The 27,070-nt window shown below is 36.7% G+C and overlaps 1 long non-coding RNA gene across 3 annotated transcripts in view; it reads left to right on the forward strand.

The window, feature by feature from the left end:
- Nucleotides 1–25,256, forward strand: part of LOC147342507 (uncharacterized) — a 39,670-nt gene extending 14,414 nt beyond the window's left edge. For 2 of the 3 annotated variants that reach the window (XR_015157849.1, XR_015157847.1), the window contains one exon: nt 21,416–22,761. This is a non-coding gene — a long non-coding RNA (uncharacterized LOC147342507). Of the gene's footprint in view, nt 1–21,415; nt 22,762–24,965 lie in introns of those variants that run through there. The other variant, XR_015157848.1, reaches the window with a different exon arrangement.
- Nucleotides 25,257–27,070: the final 1,814 nt, after the last annotated feature.

A 27,070-nucleotide genomic window follows, 5' to 3' on the forward strand; every position in this document is an offset into this window, starting at 1 on the left:
TTTCTGGAACTCTCTTGCTTTTCTGTTGATCCAGCGGATGTTGGCAATTTGATCGCTGGTTCCTCTGCCTTTTCTAAAACCAGCTTGAACAACTGGAATTTCTTTGTTCATGGACTGTTGAAGCCTCACTTGGAGAATTTTGAGCACTACTTTGCTAGCGTGTGAGATGAGTGCAATTGTGCAGTAGTTTGAGCATTCTTTGGCAATGCTTTTCTTTGGGATTGGAATGAAAACCGACCTTTTCCAGTCCTGTGGCCACTCCTGAGTTTTCCAAATTTACTGGCATATTTAGTGCAGCATTTTCACAGCATCATCTTTTAGGATTTGTAATAACTCAACTGGAATTCCATCATCTCCACTAGCTTTGTTCATAGTGATGCCTCCTAAGGCCCACTTGACTTCATACTCCAGGATGTCTGACTCTAGGTGAGTGATCACATCATTGTGATTATCTGGGTCATAAAGATCTTTTTTTGTATAGTTCTTCTGTTTTTCCTTACCACCTTTTCTTAATATCTTGTTTCTTTTGGGTCCATACCATTTCTGTCCTTTATTGTGCCTGTCTTTGCATGAAATGTTCCCTTGGTATCTCTAATTTTCTTGAAGAGATATCTAGTCTTTCCCATTCTAATTTTTCCATTTCTTTGCACTGATCACTGAGGAAAGCTTTCTTATCATTCTGTGCTATTCTTTGGAACTTTACATTAAGATGGGTATTTCTCTCTTTTTCTCCTTTGACTTTAACTTCTCTTTTTTTCTCAGCTATTTGTAAGGCCTCCTCAGACAACCATTTTACCTTTTGCATTTCTATTTCTTTGGGATGGCCTTGATCACTGCCTCCTGTACTTTGTCACGAACCTCTGTCCATAGTTCTTCAGGCATTGTCTATCAGATCTAATCTCTTGAATCTGTTTATCACTTCCAGTGTATAATCGTAAGGGATTTGATTTAGGTCATACCTGAATGGTCTAGTGGTTTTCCCTACTTTCTTCAGTTTAAGTCTGAATTTGGCAATAAGGAGTTCATGATCTGAGCCACAGTCAGCTCCCACTCTTGTTTGTGCTGACTGCTTAGAGCTCCATCTTTGGCTGCAAAGAATATAATCAATCTGATTCGGGTATTGACCATCTGGTGATGTCTATATGTAGAGTCATTTCTTGTGTTGTTGGAAGAGGGTGTTTGCTATGACCAGTGTATTCTCTTGGCAAAACTCTGTTAGCCTTTGCCCTGCTTCATTTTCTACTCCAAGGCCAGACTTGCCTGTTATTCCAGATATCTCTTGACTTTCTATTTTTCCATTTGAGTCCCCTATAATAAAAAGGACATCTTTGTTTGGTGTTAGTTCTAGAAGGTCTTGTAGGTTCTCATGGAACCATTCAACTTCAGCTTCTTCAGCATTATTGGTTGGCACATAGACTTGGATTACTGTGATTTTGAATGGTTTGCCTTGGAAATGAGTAGAGATCATTCTGTCATTTTTGAGATTGTACCCAAGTACCTAATTTCAGACTCTTTTGTTGACTATGAGGGCTGCTCCATTTCTTCTAAGAGATTCTTGCCCACAGTATTAGATATAATGGTCATCTGAATTAATTTGCCTATTCCAGCCCATTTTAGTTCACTGCTTCCTAAAATGTCAGTGTTCACTCTTGCTATCCCATTTGACCGCTTCCAATTTACCTTGATTTATGTTCCAGGTTCCTATGCAATATTGCTTTTTACAGCATCTGACTTTACTTCCATCACCAGTCACATCTGCAACTGGGCATTGTTTTCACTTTGGTTCTGTGTCTTCATTCTTTCTGGAGTTATTTCTCCATTCTTCTCCAGTAGCATATGGGACACCTACCGATCTGGGAAGTTCATCTTTCAGTGTCCTTCCTTTTTGCCTTTTTATTCTGTTCATGGGGTTTTCAAGGTAAGAATACTGAAGTGATTTGCCATTCCCTTCTCCGGTGGACCACATTTTGTCAGAACTCTCCACCATGACCTGTCCGTCTTGGATGACCCTACACGGCATAGCTCATAGTTTCATTGAGTTAGACAAGGCTGTGGTCCATGTGATCAGTTTGGTTAGTTTTCTGTGATAGTGGTTTTCATTCTATCTGCCCTCTGATGAATAAGGATAAGAGGCTTATTGAAGCTTCCTGATGGGAGAGACTGTAAAAAAACTGGATCTTGTTCTGATGGACGCGGCCATGATCAGTTCAGTTCTTTTCAGTCACTCAGTCATGTCCGACTCTTGTGATCCCATGGACCACAGCACGCCAGGCTTCCCTGTCCATCGCTAATACCCAGGGGCTTAAATTCATGTCTATTGAGTTGGTGATGTCATCCAACCATCTCATCTCCCGTCTTCTCCTTCTCCTGCCTTCAATCTTTCCCAGCATCAGGGTCTTTTCCAATGAGTCAGGTCTTCACATCAGATGGCCAAATTTTTGGAACTTCAGCATCAGTCCTTCCAATGAATATTCAGAACTGATTTCTTTTAGGATTGGCTGGTTGTATCTCCTTGCAGTCCAAGGAACTCTAAAGAGTCTTCTCCAACACCACAGTTTAAAAGCATCAATTCTTCATCACTCAATTTTCTTTATGGGCCATGCTCAGTAAATCTTCAGTCCAATTTTCTATTGATGGGCAGGGTTATGTTCTATCCCTGTTTTTGGCCTGAGGCCAAACTGTCAACCCATGCCTCCATAGGAGACTCTTGAACACTTACAGGCAAGTCTGGCTCAGTCTCCCACTGGCCTCCAAATTCAAATTACCTGGGGTTCTCAGTCCCTTTGCCAAGCCCCAGGTTGAAACATCTGTTGTGGGTCCTATAACTGTCTTAATAGTGTGAGAATTTCTTTGGTACAATTGTTCTGCAGTTTGTGGGTCATCTGCTCGGTGGGGCTAATGGCAACCTCTTCGCAGAGGGCTTGTGACCCAGGTGTGCTGCAGACAGAGCCCTGACTCAGCAGCATGCCACCGCTGACCTGTGCCTCTGCAGGAGACACTCAAAGGCAGGTCTGGCTCAGTCTCTGTGAGGCCTCTGGGTCCTGGTGTGCATTAGTTGGATTCATTATCTATTCTGTAGTTGAGGACATTGGAAGAAAGTAAATTAGTCAAAAGGATGATCTGAAGCACTCTTTCAGGAGAACTCTCGATTCCTTTTTATCCCACCTATCAGACAAAACTCCAGTTTTGGCTCATATTTAGTCTATCGTCTCTTGGCTCATCATTAGTCTATAGTCTCTGACCAGAGTCCAACCCTCAATGTGAACTGGTCAGTGTAGGGTAGAGATTAACACCATAGGCTCTGAAGTCAGACCACTTAGGTTTAAATACTGACTCAAGCACTTGGTCATTATTAACTCTGGGAAAATTAAAATATCTGTGATAATTTCTTTGTCCTTAAAATGGAGATATAATAATACGTTTTTCACATTCTTGTGAAAATTAAGTGAAAATATAAATGTGAAGTGTTAAAATCAGTACTTGACATACAGCTAAGCACTCAGTTGCTATGAACATGATTAGACCCTGGTTGCTGATGCTACTGATAAAATTAACTCAAATATCACAAACTGTTGCAGAGCCAAGCATTCCAAATTCATTTGGATGAAATGATTCTTCTCATTTTACTTAACTTTCTCTAATTTTCTAAGAATTAATCCAATAGCCTCATGAAAAAAATATGGATTAGTCAGTTAGCCATGGATTTATATCCAAGCTCTCTCATTTTGCTGGATGTGTAAGTTTGAACAATGTAACCTCCATGTGTCCTACTTTATCCATCTGTAAAACTGAGTAGTAAAATCGAAGTCTTTGGATTACCATTAAGGAGTAAGTAAAATATATATAAAATATCTGGCACAGATATTCTCAACAAATATAATGCCTTCAGTTTTAGTTAGATCTTCTTTTGATATTCAACAAGTTAAAAATTTAATAAAGTGGTAAAAATTTGATAAAGCTTTATTTTAATAATAAAACTCTTCACAAGTTTGTGGAAAATGGCTTTCTATTAGTGCGAATCAGATTGGTAGTATTAGTGACTAGTGTCATAGTAACCATAGCCTAGCAACAAGAAAAAGAGATGAGAATACCTGTTGTGCCATCATTATGCTGCTACATTTACATTTTCACTCAGTAATAATCCGTCCACTCAGTAATATTTCAAGATTTCTGCTAACTAGATCAAAATGGTGGTTAGAATTAAGATAATACTGCTTTTTAGCCATAATGAATTGCTCTATTGTTTATAATCCTCTACTCCCCCTGATTTTATTTTAGTAAAAGTAGCTATTCTCTATGTCTATATTGCTAGTGCTCAACAGCCCCTTTCCAGAAACACCTGAATATTCTGTGTCACATTAAGAGTGCTGAGCTCTGGGGACAGGTAGCAATTTCTATAAATGTAAATATCAGGGCAGCAGGGTCAAAGGTAACTGAAAAATCTATGAGGTCTTTTAATCAGCATGGGAAAAAGAATGTTGCTATCTAAAAATTATTAAGAGGCATAAAAGGCATGATTTTCCTGCTTGAAATATATCCATTTTCATACTTGTCACACGTAGTTACATGGGCTCCAATATCTAACAAAGTTTTTGATCTTATTCATTTATTCACTCTTGCCAGAATCTACTATTTTGCAGACTCTTAGCTGGACTTGTTAAAAGGAGATTGATAAAAATATTCAAATTATAATTGTCATTCTTTAACAAATTAAATAATCAGGAAACTATGAAACATCATTTTTTTCAGTTGTAAAAGAGCACATATCATTATAAATATTCAAATAAACACATACAATGATTAATATTATTGTGTACACCTATGAAAAGTACTCTTCTAAGCACCTTAAAAACTAACTCATGAATCCTTCTAAAGATTATGAGATGGGTACTATTTATCCCTACTTTATAGAATTATGAATATTATAACTAACCCCATTTTGTAGGTGAGAAAAGCAGAGAGCTTAGATAACTTACCCAGAGTTACACATCTAGTAAAATAGTGAAAACAAGGTAGTAACCCAGGTGGTCTGACCACAAGGCTCACATGCTTCTTCTTAGTCCATATAGACCTTAGAATATAGGAGTTACTCAACCAGTGGCTCTCATTCCCTAGTTTAATGCCCAATGATCCATGGTTGATTATCTCTAGTTACACAGAAGCATTTCATTTTCAAACTGGAAAAAGCCCAGGGAACACCCAGTCTTACTTTTTTATTGTGCACATGCAGCAACTGAGACACAGACAAATGTAGTTTTCTCAAAGTTACAACATGGTGGCAGAACTATGGCCCAAATTCTGGCCTCCAGACACCCATAATGCACTGCTTCCATTATATGATACCCAGCTGCTACCCTCAAGCATGCCCCTTGTTTTAATGCATAAAATTCAGCAAAAGTCATGAGTCCAGAACAGAGGATACAACATTTTCGATCTTGTTTTGTCTGTATATTTATCCTCAAAAATGCATTCAGTGTTATATCTCAACTGCCAAGTTCATTGATTTTGAGTGGTGCTGATTTCAACCTGGATCAAATTTAGTGACATTATCTGCAAACCAAGAAAATAAATTATATCAAAGGGAATGACCACTGGATCCTTAACCACCACACAGCCTCCAAATACCCCTGTGTGTCAGACTTCTGAGCACACCATGAATTTGATTCATCCATCAATGGAAAGCACATTCATCACAATTGCCATTCTAAGGCTCTTTATTATACAACTGCTTTCTTGTTTTTGCTCATTTTGATTTGAGAAGGTACATTCTGCCTTTATAAGACCTTCACCTTCTGTGCAGCTAGCTCAAAACTGAAAATCCCTATGGTCTTTATTTGCCCTCCTCCTAGGATACCAATAAATTCTCAATCTGTGTTTTAAAAATTAATATTGGTAGGCAGATTGAGTGTAAAAATGTTTCTAAACAAGTTTAAAATAAATCTTAGTGATTCCATTAAATCTTCTTAACAACCCCGTCAAGCCAAACCCCATGTTCTCAAAGAAGATGACCTATAGTATTTTTCCCAAATAAATATTTGGTTTTTTTAAGGAAATAATATAAAGCAAAAAAATTAGACAATTACTTTAAGACCAAATTATTTAAGATAAACTGACTCAGTTTCTTTGTGTAGCATTTAATACATGTGAATATTTTAACATAGAATAAGGAATCTAACTTTGGAGACTTGTTCTGCAAATCATTGATTCAGATTCACAAAAGAATTCTGTTTCCTAGCTCAAGAGTGATCTTTAAAAGTTGCAAGTTGGAAAGAAGTGATAATCTGGGGTTTGAATTCTGCTGTCTGGTGATTGTAATCAAAATCCTTGAACAGAACTGTCAAGAATCTATAGACATCTGAAGGGCTAAGAATCTTCATGGATTGTTCATGGTTTTTCTACAATGGGTACATTTAATCAATGGATGAATTGAACCTTCCTTATCTAGGTTTTAGTATGTGAAATATTTAAATAGACTTTTATAGAAAGTTTTAATATGTGGAATATTTTAAATATACTTTTATAAAAAGTCATCAGCAATTCACCCATGTCATTTTAGATCGTTTTACCCAGTGAATATTTCAGAGTAAAATGTGAAGATAGACCCAAAGAAAAGTGATAATAACTGGAGGAACTCACTCTAAAATTTCTGGCTTTCCTTCCTTGAGGATATGGAAGATTTTCTTTTCTAATTAGGAGCAAAAACATTGAAATGCTGTGTGTAAAAATGGAGAAAAAATGAAATAACATAAACACTAGAGTGGAGAAGGCTGAGTATAGATCAGTTCAAGAAAAATTTACTTGGCATTTATATCACACCTGGCATAATCCTCTGTGTTAGGCATAGAGAATGTACAGTTACTGAGGGCAACAGAAATCTAAATAATTATGATCCAGTATGACCAGTACTATGATAAAAATGTATATAAAATGCTGAGGGAACACATAAAGAAAAGGACTCACTCTGCCATGATAGAACTCATGAGAAGAGGTAATATTTTAGATCCTCTTTAAAAACATACTTTTACTTTTAACAAGTCCTTTCTTTACCATCCCTACTTTGAAATTCTATTTCTAGGGACTTTCAAACTTTTCAACAGTCTCCTCTGTTCCTAACTTTATTATTCTAAATACTACTGTGTGTGTGTGCTTTTTTTAAAAAAATTTCAATACAAATTGAAAGATTTCTGTTCATACACCTATTTTATTTTATATAGGTAAAACACATTTTTATGACTCTAAATGTCTGAAAGATACTGAAGAATCCAATTGAAAACTGATGAAATTGCATTTCTTTTGTTTTCTTTTTTGGGGTTAATTTTTCATTGAAAATGCTTGTCTGGATTTTGCACTTCTTTTGTTTGTTTTACACTTATCAAGTTATAAAATTCTTTGAAATGTCCCTTAAGGACTGTAAAACATTTGTTAACATTATTTTCTAAATATTCTAATTCTTCAGATACACTACCAGATTTTTGTTGTTATTGTTGTGTTTGTTGAGTTTGTCTGTTTCTTTATCCGTTCAGTTCAGTCGCTCAATCATGTCCGAGTCTTTCCCACCCCATGAATTGCAGCATGCCAGGCCTCCCTGTCCATCACCAACTCCCGGAGTTCACTCAGACTCACGTCCATCGAGTCAGTGATGCCATCCAGCCATCTCATCCTCTGTCATCCCCTTCTCCTCCTGCCCCCAATCCCTCCCAGCATCAGAGTCTTTTCCAATGAGTCAACTCTTCACATGAGATGGCCAAAGTACTGGAGTTTCAGCTTTAGCATCATTCCTTCCAAAGAAGTCCCAGGACTGATCTCCTTTAGAATGGACTGGTTGCCTATAATTCTCCCCAAATTCTCTCTCCTCCTGCTTCAGTGTAGACTTCCTGCTGTGTGGACAGCCATTCTTCTGATCTTCTCTTTAACTTCACCCTAAGACTCCTCTTCTCTGCTTCCTAATATTGATCTCCATGTGTAGTGAACATTTGTGATTCTTTTGGGTGCTAGTATCTAAACCTTTCCTATGTAGGTGAAGTCATACACTTTCTGAGCCAGACTCTCATTATAGAAGTTGAAATTGGTGGATAAAGAAGTCTTCAGCCTCCTTTGCAACAAGGTTACGATCACTCCACCTGGTTTCCTGAATCAGATCCACCTCTTCTGGACCTTGAATCGGAAGCTTTGACCCAAATAAACAGGAACCGGTTAGTTCCATCCAGTTGTGCCCGTGGCAGCAATGACAGGAGTCGTGTGATAACTATTGCAAAATGTGTCTGTCGCTGATTGTCTTGGCAGTACAGTCTGCAGTGTTTCTATGCCCAACCAGCTGCAGCATTGTGTTGTCACGGAGCAGCTTGGAGGACTGGTCATAGGCATTATTTTTCACTTGTGCTTACCTTTCTGAAACTTCTGTTAGTATAATGGTGAGTCACCTAATTTTCTTTCTGTCCAATTTTTGGTATTTTTTTTTTAAGATTGGGGAGGTTCTACTTTCATAGATTTTTCTCAGCTTTATCCTCCAACCTTTCTGCGATTTATTCTTTAACTTTCACCACTTTCACTTTTTATTTTCAAACAATGCTTTTTTGGTTTCTCATTGTTCCTTTATGATTAATACCTTGGTGTTGGTACCATGGTAATGGTTTATGTATATGATTTCTTCCCTTAACTCTCTAATAAGTGTCTTATTTATAGTTTATTTCATTTAAATCTTTTCTGCTCCCCTACCTTGTACCAGGGACCACAGGTGGGCTCAGCTTTAGGGTCTGCAAGCAAGCTAGGTCTGTGAACCTAGACCTGCTAGCTTGCAGACCCTGGCAGGCCTGGAGAGAAGGTCTGCAGTGAAGTCTGACAGTCACTGGGCTCTCTTACCTTCATAAGAGAACTTCTGGGCTGGGGGGCTCTCTCTCTTGGTCCTGTGCTGCACAGGCTTGGAGGAAGAGCGATGCAGACTAAGTAAAACTGGGCTTCCTCCTCTCTCTACCATGTCTTTTCTCATTTCTGTGCTATTTTCAAATGCTACAATCTCTCATGTGGATTTCGGTGCTCTAGTGAAGGTATTTGCTCCACGAATGGTTGTCGAATTGGTTTCTTAAGGGCAATGAGGCCTGGAATATCCTATCCCACTATCTTACTGACATCACTAGCTGATCCATTTCTATATTGTTACCTTATTTAAGTATTTCATACCTTATCTTTCAGTTTTTTTCCCACCTTTCTCATCTTCAGATATCATATATCATTATTTATATAGAAAAATAAACAAAACATAAATGTGTGTATGTATATGTATGCATGGGCTTCCCTGTTGGCTCAGACAATGAAGATTCTGCCTACAATGCAGGAGACCCGGATTCAATCCCTGGGTCGTGAAGATCTTCTGAAGAAGGGAATGGCAACCCACTCCAGCATTCTTGCCTGGGAAACCCCATGGACAGAGGAGCCTGGTGGGCTACAGTCCATGGGGTCACAAAGAGACATGACTGGGTGACTAAGACTTTCACTTTCATATATGTATGTATGTATGTGTGTGTGTGTGTGTATGTGTATATATATATAGTCTTTGTCATTCTCTTTGTACAAACCTTCAAAATATTGAGTTTCTAAGTGCTAATCTCTCTTTTCAATCCTACACTATCTAGATTTTCTGTTTAGTATGGTCATCAGTAGCTACGTGAAGTTAACTTTTAAAAACATGTATAATATCATGTATGAAACGAGTCGCCAGTCCAGGTTCGATGCACGATACTGGATGCTTGGGGCTGGTGCACTGGGATGACCCAGAGGGAGGGTATGGGGAGGGAGGAGGGAGGAGGGTTCAGGATGGGGAATACAGGTATACCTGTGGCGGATTCATTTCGATATTTGGCAAAACTAATACAATATTGTAAAGTTTAAAAATAAAATAAAATTTAAAAAATAAAATAAAGTTCCTCAGCCACATTAGATATATTTTATGGACTCAACAGCCACATGTAGCCAGTAACTACTGTATTAAACAGCAGAGACACAGAACAATTTAAGCATTACAGAGGTTTATTCAAAAGCACTGATCTAGACACATCAATCTCATTCACTTCTATTTAAATATCATATGCAGAAGATACCCAAATCTGCTTCCTCTGTTATGGCAGGTTGTATAGGTAGTCTAATTCAATTCAAAATTCCATTTCCTTTCTGTCCTGTCTAGCTCTGTTTTAAAGGCCATAGAAGCAAATATTTACTTTCCAACCTCCGATTCAACTAAAGAAATGGGGAAGACAATATGCTACAGTTTTGGCCAATGGGACAAACCTAATCCACACTGCCCCCTTCCCTTTTTTCCCCCTGCTTTGTCAGTAGGTCAAGGCTTGAACTGCGTCCACCATCTGGTATTCATGAAGAAAGATAATAAGTCACATAGATGCAGACCCTGAACCAGAGCTGAGACTTAGCTACTCACATCATTTTGTTATATGAGAAATAAGCCACTATTTGAGCACTGTAGTTTTGTTGTTCCGTTGTCTGAAGCCAAAGAACATTTCCATACATATTCCAGCTAAATCTGCTATATAGTAATAAATATTTTTCAGGAAAAAAAAAAAAACTATTTCTCAATCCTACTACCTAAAAATATTTTTCTACACCACCTCAGGGATAATCAGTCATAGAAGTGGCACTGTTTCTGTCCTCTCTGGAATGTCGGCTGCATGACCTGATCTGTTTTCTCCATCTCCGTATATGCAATCTCTAGAATAATGTCTAGTAGTTAGTACTCAATAAATATATCTTTAATAAGTCTAAATAAGATGCATATTCTTAGGAGACAAAATAAATCCAGACATAAAGACCCCGAGGAACATAGACTGTGAAATTAACCTCAGATGAGTCACTCAGCTAAAACCACTTCAAAGAAGATGGAAATGTCCTGTCTCCTTTAGGCTGGGAGATGATGGTTGTACCTATGAAGGACAGTGGTGAAACAGTCTTCTTCCATGCCTTTGTGAATTTCAGGAGACATGCTTTTGTTTTATTGTTTTAAATTTGTTTGACCTAACTGGTGGAAATAATAGAGGCTGTTCTAAAAATGATAATGTCTAATAGAATCTCTGCCCTATAAATGTTCCAACTCTACCTGCCATAACATTTTGACTATGATTAAAACAGTAATTTTCCTCATTTCATAAGTATACTGACGTGTTGAGAATTTGTGCACTATTTATGTACAATAATATTTACAGCCCTTTAGAGGCTGTGCCAATCCTGGGACGAATCATTGCCCAGAGGATGCAGTTTTATTAGTCTCATGACATCAAAATATGCATTGCAAATTGTTCTTTATGACTACAGTAAATTCACATCTTTCCTCAGAGGCTGAAATATTTTGAAGATCAGAGCTAGAGAGATACACAGTTGAAAATGTTTGTCCTGTTGTACTCTGATTTACAGTAAATTATTATAGTTTTCCAGGTAGTCATAATTTTGCAATTTGTATGATATAGTGAAACTATTTAGTTCTCTGTGATGGGGAACGGATCTTTTGCCAAATGTTAGCTGTCACCTGGGTTTCCCAGTTTATCTGTCATCATTAGTCATCCTGTTTGTGTTGGCACATGGCTCAAAATCTAGTACACACAAAATTTTAAATTACTTCTTAGACAGTAACCTTATTGTGTATTGCTTTTAAGTGTATTGTGTGTACCTTTTAATTTATCTACCTGTCTATCAAGATAAAAAGACATAATTCAATGGAAATACACTTAATTCAGTACTTGCCATGAAAGATCCTCTAAAAAATGTTGCAACAGGAAGCCAAAATTTAATAATTGCTCTCTACCCACTTCCAGCAAAAGGAATCAGGTATAGAGGAACAAATAAAACTATGCTACAATGTAAAATTGTATAGCCAAGTAAAATAATAATTTATTTCTATTATAGAAATATATATGATTTCTCATCCATAAAAACTTTTGATGGTTTATTTTGAATGAAATTCAGGTGTGTGTGTGTATATATATATATATATATATATATATATATATATATATATATCTGTGTATGTATTAATGTGTGTATCTATATACATACTTACATATAGACACAGATACATTTCCCAGATGGATATTACAGGTTTTCCATCTGGGGATCATTTTTCAAAGGTTTCATGGGAGAAAAACTGTAAAAGTAGTCCTTAAAAGATATGACACACAAAATTGAAACAGAGAAATAATAGAGAGGGGTATAGCCCTTGTAGATAAACAGATTTGGGTTTAAATATAACACCAGCCTCTTTTGGGTTGTGAGATTTGGGTACAGCACTTGATCCCTGTGATGTTGTTTCTTTACCTTGCAAAACAGGAGATAATACTTGTCAAACAAAGTAGTAAATAGGTTAACTTGTGAGAAATGTATAACACAGGTCATAGCATTGTCATTTTTAATAATTGGTTTAAAAAAAAGGCTAGTTACAGAGGAATATTGGGCAGAGATAAAAGTCTGCAAAATATGAAATGTCATTTTATTCAGATTTGTTGATTCCAAAATTATGTGGAAAAGTACATATTTCATTGTATAAATAAAATTCAGATTATTGATCTAGTCCACTTGGGTTGTTTCCAGCTTTTTGCTATAGCGAATATTGGTGCTCTGAACATGAACTTCTGGTGCACATATCCTAGTGTTTTGCTAAGAGGGGAACTGCGTAGTCATTGGAAATGCATATCTTTGACTTCACAAGATAATGCTTAATTGATTTCAAAGTGGTTTAATGATTTGTATTTCTGTCATTAGTGTCTAAAATTTGTATTTGTTTCTTAGTTACACAAGTGTCTGGTTTTTGTCTTGCTTTTTAGTTTTGGCCAATCAGGAGGGTATAAAGTGCTATTACATTTGATTTTCATTTTTATTTTCTTCATTACTGTTACATAAAAGTATTTTATTTATTGAATATCAAGGCTTCTCCTTCTGTAAAAAACACTGTGTATGACCTTTGGCTATTTTTCTATGAGGTTATTTTGCCCCTTTCTGAAAACTTACATTTTGAAGATAGGTATGTATCTAAATACAAATCCTTTGACAGTTCTATTTCTATAGGCTGAAAATTTGTGTCCCCCTTAATGTTCATATTTGAAACCTTATATCCAATGTGACGTTGATGGTGATGGGCCTTTGGGAGCTAATTGGATAGCATGGGTGGAGCCCTCCTGAATGAGATTAGTGCCCTTATAAAGCAGACCCAGAGAGATCCCTCCTTTCTGCCACAGTGAAAAGATAGTCATCTGTGAAGCAGGAAACATGCGGGCAGCAGCCACACCACTGAATCCGTCAGTGCTTTCATCTTGGATTTTCCAGCCTCTTGAACTGTGAGGGATACATTTTTATTGTTTTAAGTCATTTAGTCTATGGTGTTTTGTTATAGCAGCACAAATGGCCTGAGACACATATATTGCAAACATCTAACTAGAAAGTAGATTCTACAAGGGGGACACAAAAAGTTTTATTCGCTGATGTGTCCATAGCCTCTGGCGCAATGACTGGAACACAGAGTACTCAAGGAGAATTTGTTGAGTTAATAAACAGAATTTTACATTATTGCATCCCTTCATGGGTTGTGCATTTGAAATCTTGTAATGAGAAGTTCTTCATTAGCCTGAGGTCATATAAATAGTTATATATATTCTCTTCAAAAAAATTTATTTTTCCTCTTCACATAAGTTATTATTTTCTTTAATCCACCTAGAATAGAATCGTGTACATGATAATTAATTGTCCAAGCATAATTAATTTATAAGCCTATCTTTCCCCAGTAATTGGCAAAACAAAACTTTTTTATATATCAAGCTTTTATATAATGCTGAAAATATTCTTGTGTTCTATACTATTTTATGTGGCTATTTTCTCTTCCCATGCCAATTATTTCTAATTCTTAAGTAATATTTTAGTTACTGTATTTTTTTTTAATTTATTTTTGATACCATGATGGATATATATCTTCCACTTTCTTCTTCAATTCTTTCAGAAGAGTTTGGTGTTTCTAACATCATTCTTATTATATAATCCTTAAATAGCCCTCAAGTTTCTTTTAAAGAAAAACTTTGAAAGTGTTATTAGAATTTTATTTAAACTAATGATTCTGGATATAAAGAAAAAATATGTCAGAATATTGAGTTGTTTTATCCAAGAGCAAAGTATATTTCCACACCTCTTTTGGTCTCTTCATAAATACCCTTCAATATTTGTTTTTAAATTTTGAGGTTCAGTCTTGTACTTCCTTCATTATATATGTTGCTGTGAATCTCACATTTTGTTACGATTTAGTAAATTGTATTATTTTACAAACTACAATTTGCATTTGTGGCTGCTGTGCAATATTCCCATTGAGTTTTATATATTGGTTATGTATCTAGTTATTGGAGAAGGAAATGGCAACCCACTCCAGTGTTCTTGCCTGGAGAATCCCAGGGACGGGGGAGCCTGGTGGGCTGCCGTCTATGGGGTCGCACAGAGTCGGACATGACTGAAGTGACTTAGCAGTATGTATCTAGTTACGTTGGCAAACATTCTTCTTCATTCTAATAACTTGCAGATTCTTTGAAGTGTTTATTTTAGATAATTTTGTCTACAGATATGCTTGTGTTTCTTGTTTCATGATCTGTAAACATTTAACTAAGTTTTTTCCTTATGCATACTCCAATGACAAGAATCTCAGTCCAACAGAAACCATTCATGAGCATCTTCTTTATTTTTAGTAACCAACTTTGCTGTAGGATTTTGTAAATAATATCTAGAAGACTGAGGAAATCCTTTCTATTTTTATTGTTAATAACTAAACATCTTGAATGAATGCTTACTAATATCAGTTACTTTTCTCTGCATTATGGAAAACTTTTTTCCCCTCTTTCAATCAGTTAATGTGACAATCTTCATCATTAGATTTTTCAGTGTTAAACCCACCTTGCTTGTTACAGATAAGCTTTACTTGCTCATGAGTTATGATCTCTTTTATATATTGCTGAATTTAGCTGGCTCATATTTTACTGAAGGTTTTACAAATTTATTCACGAGGTGATTTACTTGTAACATTCCTCTTTTATACTACCATGCCAAAGTTTGTTTATCAAGATTATATTGGCTTCATAGATTTAATTGAAGAGAGTCCTTTTTTCCTATGCCTTAGGAGATTTGTTTAAAATTGCAATGATCTGTTTTATTAATGTTTTGTCATATAGTCCTTTAAATCATAAAGCTTGGTATTTCTCTTTGGAGAATATTTTGAACCTCTATAAGAAACTTAATTCCCCTGATGGAATTTTGGTTTTCTCCTCTTTAAAGAGCATTTCTAGAAATTTGTTGTGTGTGTGTGTGTGTATATATATATGTACACACATATACACACATATGACATGTATGTGTATATATATGTATGTACATACACATATATTGATACATATATATAGTATGTAGTATATAAATATGCAAAGTATTGGCACATGTTTCTTAAAGGTATGCTCTTATTTTTTTTAATTTGCCATTTTCATTTTCTAATGTACTTTTATTTGAGCATTTCTGTATTTTATTCACTTTCTCTTGCCCAAAAGTGGCATATTTAACTCTTTTAAAGCAAATTTTCCATTTATTTTTAATCTTTACTTTAATTTCTGTTCTTGCCACTGTTTTTCCTACTTTTTTCATTCTGAATTTGGTTATTGGCTCATTAATTTTTAGTAGTTTATCTCCTTAATATAACATTTAAGGCTATACATTTATCTTTAATATTGTTTGTCTCATCTTCATGCTAAAATTTTTAAAATAGTAATCAATTCTGTTCTAAGCATTTAAATTTTTATTATGATTTCTCTTATGAACAGAGCTTCCCAGGTGTCACTAGTGGTAAAGAATTTGCCTGCAGGTACACATGGGTTCAATCCCTGGGTCAGGAATATCCCCTGGAGTAGGGAATGGCTACACTCCTGTATTCTTGCCTGGGAAATCCCATGGACAGAGGAGCCTAGTGGGCTGCAGTCCATGGGTCCAAAGAGTCAAACATGACTGAGCACAAGCTCTTATGAGCTACAGATAATCAGAAGTGTCTATGATAATGTTCAGATTGATTGGAGGGTAAAGGTATCCCATACTTGCTGATTTCTGATTTAACTGCATATTGTTTCTTTGAAAAGTTGAATATGTATGCAAAATGTCTTGCTCTGTTGACATTTTATGACTGGGAACACAAAGTATTTTGTATATATTTTATCATGTTTACTAAGAATGCATTTTCTCTAATTTGTTATTTGTCATTCCATATATTTCCTTTAAATCAAGTAAGCTAATTGTGTTGTTAATTTTTTTAAAATTCACTAGTGTTTCATCTGTTTTCAGATCAGATCAGATCAGTCGCTTAGTCGTGTCTGACTCTTTGAGACCCCATGAATCGCAGCACGCCAGGCCTCCCTGTCCATCACCAACTCCCAAGTTCACTCAGACTCATGTCCACTGAGTCAGTGATGCCATCCAGCCATCTCATCCTCTGTCGTCCCCTTCTCCTCTTGCCCCAATCCCTCCCAGCATCAGAGTCTTTTCCAATGAGTCAACTCTTCGCACGAGGTGGCCAAAGTACTGGAGTTTCAGCTTTAGCATCCTTCCTTCCAAAGAAATCCCAGGGCTGATCTCCTTCAGAATGGACTGGTTGGATCTCCTTGCAGTTCAAGGGACTCTCAAGAGTCTTCTCCAACACCACAGTTCAAAAGCATCAATTCTTCAGCGCTCAGCCTTCTTCACAGTCCAACTCTCACATCCATACATGACCACAGGAAAAACCATAGCCTTGACTAGACGGACCTTTGTTAGCAAAGTAATGTCTCTGCTTTTCAATATGCTATCTAGGTTGGTCATAACTTTCCTTCCAAGGAGTAAGAGTCTTTTAATTTCATGGCTGCAGTCACCATCTGCAGTGATTTTGGAGCCCAAAAAAATAAAGTCTGACACTGTTTCCACTGTTTCCCCATCTATTTCCCATGAAGTGATGGGACCGGATGCCATGATCTTAGTTTTCTGAATGTTGAGCTTTAAGCCAACTTTTTCACTCTCCACTTTCACTTTCATCAAGAGGCTTTTTAGTTCCTCTTCACTTTCTGCCATAAGGGTGGTGTCATCTGCATATCTGAGGTTATTGATATTTCTCCCGGCAATCTTGATTCCAGCTTGTGTTTCTTCCAGTCCAGCGTTTCTCATGATGTACTCTGCATAGAAGTTAAATAAACAGGGTGACAATATACAGCCTTGACGAACTCCTTTTCCTATTTGGAACCAGTCTGTTGTTCCATGTCCAGTTCTAACTGTTGCTTCCTGACCTGCATACAAATTTCTCAAGAGGCAGGTCAGGTGGTCTGGTATTCCCATCTCTTTCAGAATTTTCCACAGTTTATTGTGATCCACACAGTCAAAGGCTTTGGCATAGTCAATAAAGCAGAAATAGATGTTTTTCTGGAACTCTCTTGCTTTTTCCATGATCCAGCAGATGTTGGCAATTTGATCTCTGGTTCCTCTGCCTTTTCTAAAACCAGCTTGAAATTCAGGAAGTTCAAGGTTCACATATTGCTGAAGCCTGGCTTGGAGAATTTTGAGCATTACTTTACTAGTGTGTGAGATGAGTGCTATTGTGCAGTAGTTTGAGCATTTCTTTGGGATTGGAATGTAAACTGACATTTTCCAGTCCTGTGGCCACTGCTGAGTTTTCCAAATTTGCTGGCATATTGAGTGCAGCACTTTCACAGCATCATCTTTCAGGATTTGGAATAGCTCAACTGGAATTCCATCACCTCCACTAGATTTGTTCATAGTGATGCTTTCTAAGGCCCACTTGACTTCACATTCCAGGATGTCTGGCTCTAGGTCAGTGATCACACCATTGTGATTATCTGGGTCGTGAAGATCTTTTTTGTACAGTTCTTCTGTGTATTCTTGCCATCTCTTCTTAATATCTTCTGCTTCTGTTAGGTCCATACCATTTCTGTCCTTTATTGAGCCCATCTTTGTATGAAATGTTCCTTAGGTATCTCTGATTTTCTTGAAGAGATCCCTAGTCTTTCCCATTCTGTTGTTTTCCTCTATTTCTTTGCATTGATCACTGAAGAAGGCTTTCTTATCTCTTCTTGCTATTCTTTGGAACTCTGCATTCAGATGTTTATATCTTTCCTTTTCTCCTTTGCTTTTCACTTCTCTTCTTTTCACAGCTATTTGTAAGGCCTCCCCAGATAGCCATTTTGCTTTTTTGCATTTCTTTTCCATAGGGATGGTCTTGATCCCTGTCTCCTGTACAATGTCACGAATCTCATTCCATAGTTTATCAGGCACTCTATCAGATCTAGGCCGTTAAATCTATTTCTCACTTCCACTGTATAATCATAAGGGATTTGATTTAGGTCATACCTGAATGGTCTAGTGGTTTTCCCTACTTTCTTCAATTTCAGTCTGAATTTTGCAATAAGGAGTTCATGGTCTGAGCCACAGTCAGCTCCTGGTCTTGTTTTTGCTCACTGTATAGAGCTTCTTCATCTTTGGCTGCAAAGAATATAATCAGTCTGATTTCGCTGTTGACCATCTGGTGATGTCCATGTATAGAGTCTTCTCTTGTGTTGTTGGAAGAGGGTGTTTGTTATGGCCAGTGCATTCTTTTGGCAAAACTCTATTAGTGTTTGCCCTGCTTCATTCCGTATTCCAAGGCCAAATTTGCCTGTTACTCCAGGTGTTTCTTGACTTCCTACTTTTGCATTCCAGTCCCCTATAATGAAAATGTTCATCTGTTTTTATCAATAACTAAATATTACATTGGATATAGTTTGCCTCCAATATATACATATTAGTTTATATATGCATATATCTATAAAATATGCATTCTAAGTGTATTAGGCATATGCATATTATATATACTAGAAGTAGTATTTATAAATATGTAAATAAATTTACTTATTTGAGCCTATTTTATTAGGTTCATAAAAGAGAATACTTTTTTATTCATCCTGGCAATTGAATTTGCTATTTTTTCATATAAATTTATTTATATGAAATATATAGTGATGTTTCTTCTAAACAAGTATTATTTTACACCAATTTTAGATATCCAGAAAAATTGTGAAGATGATATGAGTTCCTATATTCTATAGCTAGTTTCTCTTATTATTAAAATTTTGCATTAGTATGGTATATTTTTGTAATTAATGATCCGGTATTTATACAGTATTATTATCTGAATTTCATTCTTTATTCAGAGTTCCCTGGAGTTTGCCTAATGTCTTTTTTCCCCTTTCCAGGATCCCTTCCAATATACCGTATTAGGCTACTCTTAGCTGTGACATTCAGTTTTCCTTGTTTGTGATGACCTTGACAGATTTGAGGAATTCTTATCAGATATTTTGGGCCTATTGGAATTTGTTGATGCTTTCCCATAAAATGAATAGACTAGGGTTATGAGTGACTGGGATGAAGACCAGAAAGAGAAATGCTATTTTCATCATATTATTGTCATGGGTTCATTTGCTTTTAGTTCAGTTAGTCGCTCAGTCATGTCCAACTCTTTGCGACCCCATGAACCGCAGCACGCCAGGCCTCCCTGTCCATGACCAACTCCTGAAGTCCACCCAAACCCATGTCCATTGAGTCAGTGATGCCATCCAAACCATCCAGGCCACAGGACTGGAAAAGGTCAGTTTTCATTCCAATCCCAAAGAAAGGCAATGCCAAAGAATGCTCAAACTATCACACAATTGCACTCATCTCACATGCTAGTAAAGTAATGCTTAAAATTCTCCAAGCCAGGCTTCAGCAATACGTGAACTGTGAACTTCCAGATGTTCAAGTTGGTTTTAGAAAAGGCATAGGAACCAGAGATCAAATTGCAAATGTCTGATGGATCATTGAAAAAACAAGAGAGTTATCATGGGTACATAATATCAAAACAGCATATCACTGTTGATCTTGGTTACCGGGATGAGGTAGTATTTATCAGTTTTCTCCATGTTAAAGGTGCTTTCCTCTGCACTTTGCATCTGTTGCTGAGTCACTCAGTCATGTCCAACTCTTTGCAACCCCATGGACTGCAGCATACCAGGCTGCCCTGTCCTTTACCATCTCCTGGATCTTGCTCAAACTTATGTCCATTGAGTTGGTGATGCCATCCAACAGTCTCATCTCCTGTTGACCCCTTCTCCTGCCTCTATCTTTCCCGGCCTCAGGGTCTTTTCCAATGAGTCAGCTCTTCACATCAGGTGGCCAAAGTATTGGAGTTTCAGCTTCAGCATCAGCCCTTCCACTGAATATTCAGGGTTGATTTCCTTTAGGATCGACCACTTTGATCTCCTTGCAGCCAAAGGGACTCTCAAGAGTCTTCTCCAACACCACAGTTCAAAAGTATCAATTCTTCTGCACTCTGCCTCCTTTATGGTTCAACTGTCACATCCATACATGACTACTGGAAAAACCATAGCTTTGATTAAATGGACATTTGTCTGCAAAGTAATATCTCCGCTTTCTAATATACTGTCCAGGTTGGTCATGGCTTTTCTTACAAGAAGCAAGCATCTATTAATTTCATGGCTGCAGTCACCATCTGTAGTGATTTTGCAGCCCAAGAAAAGAAAGTCTGTCACTGTGTCCATTGTTTTCCCATCTATTTGCCATGAAGTGATGGGACCAGGTGTCATGATCTTAGTTTATTGAATGTTGAGTTTTTAGCCAGCTTTTTCACTCTTCTCTTTCACCTTCATCAAGAGGCTCTTTAGTTCCTCCTTACTTTCTGTCATAAGAGTGGTGTCAATTGCATATCTGAGGTTATTGATATTTCTCCCAGCAATCTCGAGTCTAATTTGTGCATCATCCAGCCCTTTCCATAGTGTCATCTTTGAAAGGAAATTGTTTTGTGCATCCAAAGGAGATACGCTCTATCTTTTGAAGGGAAAAGTATCTACATATATTATTTGGAAGATAACAGATTTGTGCCTACTCTCTCACTTCTTTAATTACTCATATATTAGTATGAACTCTGGATATTTATTTTATACTTTGGGATGTAATTCAACACTGCTTTACTAGAAATATTTGCTCAATTTTCTTTTCAAATTTGACTTTTGGAAGCTCTTTCAGTTATCTACTGTGTCTTTTGGACATACTTCTATCATTGTGGATATTTTTGTTTGGTTAAATTTATTTTTGAATGCTTCCCTACTTTATTGCATTTGAAAATGTCCCTGGTTCATATATATTTTTTTGCCCCAGTCCTAATATCAGACTTTTTCCCAAGCATCCCTCTTTCTTTTTATTGAATAATGATATTAGATGTCAGGATCTTTACTTCTTAGTGTCTCTGCTCTAGTCCTCTGAACTGACAGAGCAAGGGACTCCATGTTTGTACTAACCAGTGAATAGATACATGCCTATACATATTTCTGCTTCCCAGGTGGCTCCGTGGTAAAGAATCTGCCTGCCAGTGCAGGAGATGTGGGCTTGATCCCTGGGTCAGGAAGATCCCTTGGAGGAGGAAATGGCATCCCACTCCAGTATTCTTGCCTGGGAAATCCCAAGGACAGAAGAGCCTGGCAGATAATAGTCCATGGGGTTGCAAAAGTGTTGGACCTGACTTTGGGAACAAATCTACACTTCTATGTGTAACTATTCAGCGAAATGTGAGTTTATACCAGTGTTTCTAATCCACTACCACACTGATCGCTGTGTCCTCTTCCTTTGTCTATTTTAACATCCTACTCCAAAATGAGAATCCTGACTCAGTCATGAATTATCCACTTACCTAATTGTCCAAGCCAAGGATACATGAATAGTAATATTAAAATAGTTAATTCACACCTCCAACCTCATAGTTTTATCTGTGTACAATTTCTTATTCTGCTTTCATAGACTTCACACATTGCCCAGTCTGCTTAGTTCAGCATTTCTTCCCAGCCCCTTCTGTGAGATGCTAAATATATTTGTAATACAATTTGATTATTTGTCATAGTCTGCTCTCCATGCTTGTATCCACTAACCTCCTAAATGATCCTTATAAAATTGCATAACTAAGGGTTCACACTTCAGTAAGTTTTGTGAATTTTTGAAAATATGTAGTGTGATATATCCACCGTTATATCATATGTAATATTTTCACTGCCCTAAAAATCCCTGTGCACCTCCTATTCAGTTCAGTCCAAAGAGGAGAGGTATGTAGCTGAGTGATTGCAATGACTACAAATGGAATTTAAGTCTGTTTCTAGGTTCTCACACATATTTTGAATTTTATATATTTTTAATTTTTTAAATATTTTAAACTTTGTTATTTTATATTCTATGTCTGATCATTTAATGCCTGTAATCTTTGGTGATCTAAAACAGCTGTTTGCTATTACTGCTCACTCCTATTCAGAATAGTTTATTTCATCATGAATGAAGTAATTATTATTATTTTGTATTGTTAGAGTTAACTTGTTTTATCTGTGGGGTCCTGAGGAGCTTGAGTTGCAGATCCTTTCCTCCTGCGAATTCTGCATTTATTTGCTTTGCCAGCAGATGCTACATGGCTGGAACTATTTTAATATAATGAATATGTTGGAGATTTCCCAGACTTCACAGGCTGTGCATGTTTGAATTCCATATCTGATTAGACCAGGTCAATGATTGCAGTTCTCCACAGGTGATACTTACTATATCATGTACTATTCACTGCTCTCATTTTGTTAAGATTCCTTTTGGAGGGAACACTTGGGCTATTTCTTATTTTGTTCATCAAAAATAAATGATTTTAGAGTTTTGTGGGGAGACTTTTTTGTCATTTACTTAGGATCAAATTATACTAAATTAGGGGAGATAGTTACCTAGAATATTTTTAATGACATATTTCCAGAAGATATCCCATTAGTTCAGTTTTAGTCATGTGGATGATAATGAAGGCATGAAATATTTAAGCTATCTTATCTAGCAGGCATAACAAAATAAAAATCAATCTGAAGCTCTAATTTTGAGAGTAATAAGCACATAGATGAGAATTGGAGCTATATAGTTCAAAGTGATCACTCAAGGGACATTCAGACTACAGGAAAGTGTGGAGGCTATTCAGTGTCGCATATACAACTAAATATATGTGCTAGGTGTAATGGGGACATAAAGTTGGTTTATCATTTTCCCCAGGGTGAACAAATCTTTTTTGTGTTTTTGTTTAATTTTTATTAAATGACAACAAATCTCTATCAAAATATATGTCAGTTACCAATGCTTATTTCCAAAAGGACACATTGTGATAATAGTCTTCAAACTGTCATAAAACTATGTACATCTTTTAAGTTTTGTATGACTTTTAACATGATTTCTAAGAAAATATTAATTTTAATGTTGACAAAGACCAATGTTGTCTTCCATATTAAGTTCTTTGTTCCCTTTGAACCATTTCCAGTCTTATTTATTTTTTTACTAGCTTTCCCTTTACCAGAGTGCTTCATGCATTCATTTGTCCTTGGACATTTGGGATTGTTCTTACATATTTATCTGAGTATTCGACCCATCCTACAGATATAAACCCTCAGTATCCTCTCAGGTAGCGAGTTTCCACATTCCCTTTGCTTACTTGCATTGTATTTTACATAAATAAATTCTACTTCTGTTTGTATGTTTCCTGCTCTGTGAGTTTATTCTCCAATGACCAGGACAGTATATAGGAATGATATTAAGCAATAAATACTTGGGGATTGGAATGAATGAATGGATATATATATATATATATGATTAAACTTTGTCATACCACTTAACCTGTAGTGCTAAAGAAGCTCAGGATAAAATCAAGGCAGTTAATATTGGGTTGAACTATACAAAGTGAGTGACATCAAGCACTTTGTGGTCAGAAAGTGTCAGTATCTGAACACCCAATGTGATTTCAGTGACAATAGGAAATAGATACATTTGGGAGGTCTTGTCTCAAAGGGCTGAATTAGGGACTGCTTTTAGGAAAGTAACCATGGAAAGAACTAGTGTCCTGAAACTGGGAAAACAGACTATGTGCTAACACTTGGAGCCGTGAGTAGCAATGTTTGTTGGCAATTTAGGTAGACACAGTTTATCTGACTATGGAGTATTTTTAAAGGGCTCTGTTTTCTTACTAGTTTGAGCTACATTTCATCTAAAATGTTCCACATAGTGCCTGACATAACCTTACTGTCATAGTTTCCCCAGTGGTATAATAAGCACTTCTCCTAAAGGAGAAAGAACTTAATATTCAGTTATAGTAAATACTTCCTGAGCTTTAATGAATTAATCCAGATGATAAGAGCATTTTGAAAAGGAAAAAATATATTTATTGCTTTGTACGAGTCTCTATGATGCTTACACCAGATATTTGATATTTGAATAAAAGTAAAGTTATTTGAATAAAATAACAGATATTTGAATAAAAGTAAGGCATGGTGTTTAACTTATTAACAGACCAGGACCAATTGAGAGATGCTGTTACCCTGCACAATCCTACCCTGGGAAACATATCTAACATTCATTTAATTCTCTACACCACAAGATGGTTCTAAAAACTGTTTTTATCTACTAGAACATAAATCTTAGACAGTTTGGTAGCATACCCTAGGATACACAGCTTGCAAGTAACTTAACTTAGAATCAATTATGTGTATTTCTTCCAAAGCCCATGATCATTTCTGCAAATGTTGACAGTCCAGTTGCCGCTGAGAGAGAAAGGTGGGAACTAAGAAAGAGGGCAATGCATTGAGCGATCAGAAGTCCTCTAGACACCTTTTGAGAGCCTAGTTATACCACTAAAGAAAGGATGTTAAAACATTTCCAAAAGATTATAGACTGTTTTGTAGAAAGAAATCGTCCCTGGCCCAAATATATAATAATGATGTCACTTCTTACAGCATTTGAAATCCTTTTTTTTTTTTTTTTTTTAAGAAAAGATTTCATTGTTTTAGAAACCACTAGAGCACTATCCTGAAACCAAGCGATTTGTTTAATACTTTTAGACATCCAGAAGAAGCATGGAGATGTTAAAAGTGTCCAGTGAGGAGATCGTGGCCCTCAAATCTGCCCTTGGGTCTCAGGTTTGAACTCTGAAAACATTAGGCATGAAAAAAAACCAGCCTGATAAATGGTAAAACAGGCTACTTGTGTTATGAAGACAGCCTGGGTCTTGAAAAGTTTGTAGAGCCAAGAATATGTAAGAGAAGCCTTCACATTGTTTACAGAAGTAAACCATCAAATGAGAAAAACAATCATAGACCATAGCATTAAAAATGGTAACCCTGGAGACCAAATGGGAAAGGATTCATGTGTCATCTCTGCAGAATCAGATCTACTCTGACAAGTGGAAGACAGATGTCTTAAGCTTTCATTCATCCATAGATATCTGACTTCTGTTTCTGTCTCCTAAGCCAGACCTGTAGCCTGGTCTCCAAGATAGCTCATGCAGAATTTAAAAAAAAAACAAACAAACTGCTTTATCTATTCTGTTGACAGTTGTAGGCTGCTCTTTCACCATGTTTTATGAATTTTCCTTCTGCCATTGCTGTCCATGATCACTGGAATCAGAACACTAAAGTTCTATGTGGTATGTGAGCTATGGCAAGTTCGTTCTTTTATGTCATCTATCGAATGGAGATCATGGCAGATACTGTGCCCAACATGTAAGACATGCTTGATAAATATTTTTGAATGGTTTCAAGAAATCACTTATGAAAGTATCCATTCAAAAATATTTATCAGGCATGTATCACATGTTGGGCACAGTATCTGTCTTGATCTCTATATGATAGCCAAAATGGATCAAATTAAATGTAAAATCTTTTGCACAGCAAAAGAAACCATAAGCAAAACAAAAAGACAGCCCTCAGAATAAAGTATTTGCAAATGAAGCAAGTGGTAAGAGATTAATCCCCAAAATGTACAAACAGCTCATGCAGCTCAATATTAAAAAAAAAACACCCAATCAAAAATGGACTTCAAATTTAAATAGTCATTTCTCCAAAAAATACACATCAAAAGATTCTCAACATCTCTAGTTATTAGAGAAATGCAAATCAAAATTGCAGTGAGAAATCACCTCACACTGGTCCAAATGGCCATCATCAAAAAATCTGCAAACCATAAATACTCCAGTAGAAAAAACAGAACCCTCCTACACTCCTGGTTGGAATGTAAATTGGTACAACCACTATGGAGAACAATATGGAGGTTCCTTAAAATACTAAAAATAAGACCACCAAGTTACCCAGCAATCCCACTCCTGGGCATAAACCCACAGAAAACTGTAATTCAAAAAGACACATGCACCTCAGTGTTCACTGCAGCACTATTTACAACAGTCAGGACATGGAAGCAGCCTAAATACCCACCAACTGAGGAATGGATAAAGAAGAGGTAGTACATATACACAGTGGAATATTGTTGTTGTTCAGTTGCCAAGTCTTGTCCAACTCTCTGCAACCGCATGAACTGGAGCACATCAGGTTTCCTGTCCTTAACTATCTCCCTGAGTTTGCTCAAAATCATGTGCAGTGAGTCAGTGATGCCATCCAGCCATCTTATCTGTAGCCCGCTTCTCCTCTTGCCCTCGGTCTTTTCCAGCTTCAGGGTCTTTTCCAGTGAATCGGCTCTTCACATCTGGTGGCCAAAGTATTGGAGCTTCAGCTTCAGGATCAGTCCTATCAATGAATATTCAGGGTTGATATCCTTTAGGATTGACTGGTTTGATCTCCTTGCAGTCCAAGGGACTCTCAAGGGTCTTCTCCAGCATCACAGTTTGAAAGCATCAATTCTTTGGCATTCAGCCTTGTTTATGGTTCAGCTCTTCACATCCATACATGACTACTGGAAAAACCATAGCCTTGACTATATAGACCTTTGTTGGTAAAATGATATCTCTGTTTTTTAATATGCTGTCTACATTTGTCATAACTTTTCTTCCAAGGTGCAAACATCTTTTAATTTCATGGTTGCAGTCACCATCCACAGTGATTTTGTAGCCCAAGAAAATAAAATCTGTTACTGTTTCCACTTTTCCCCCATCTATTTGCCATGAAGTGATAGTATACCAGATACCATGATCTTAGTTTTTTGAATGTTGGAATAT

Source organism: Bos grunniens, chromosome 29 (assembly GCF_055505025.1).
Source record: "Bos grunniens cultivar Pamir isolate PY7600 chromosome 29, Bosgru_T2T1.0, whole genome shotgun sequence".
Classification (NCBI taxonomy): Eukaryota; Metazoa; Chordata; class Mammalia; order Artiodactyla; family Bovidae; genus Bos; species Bos grunniens.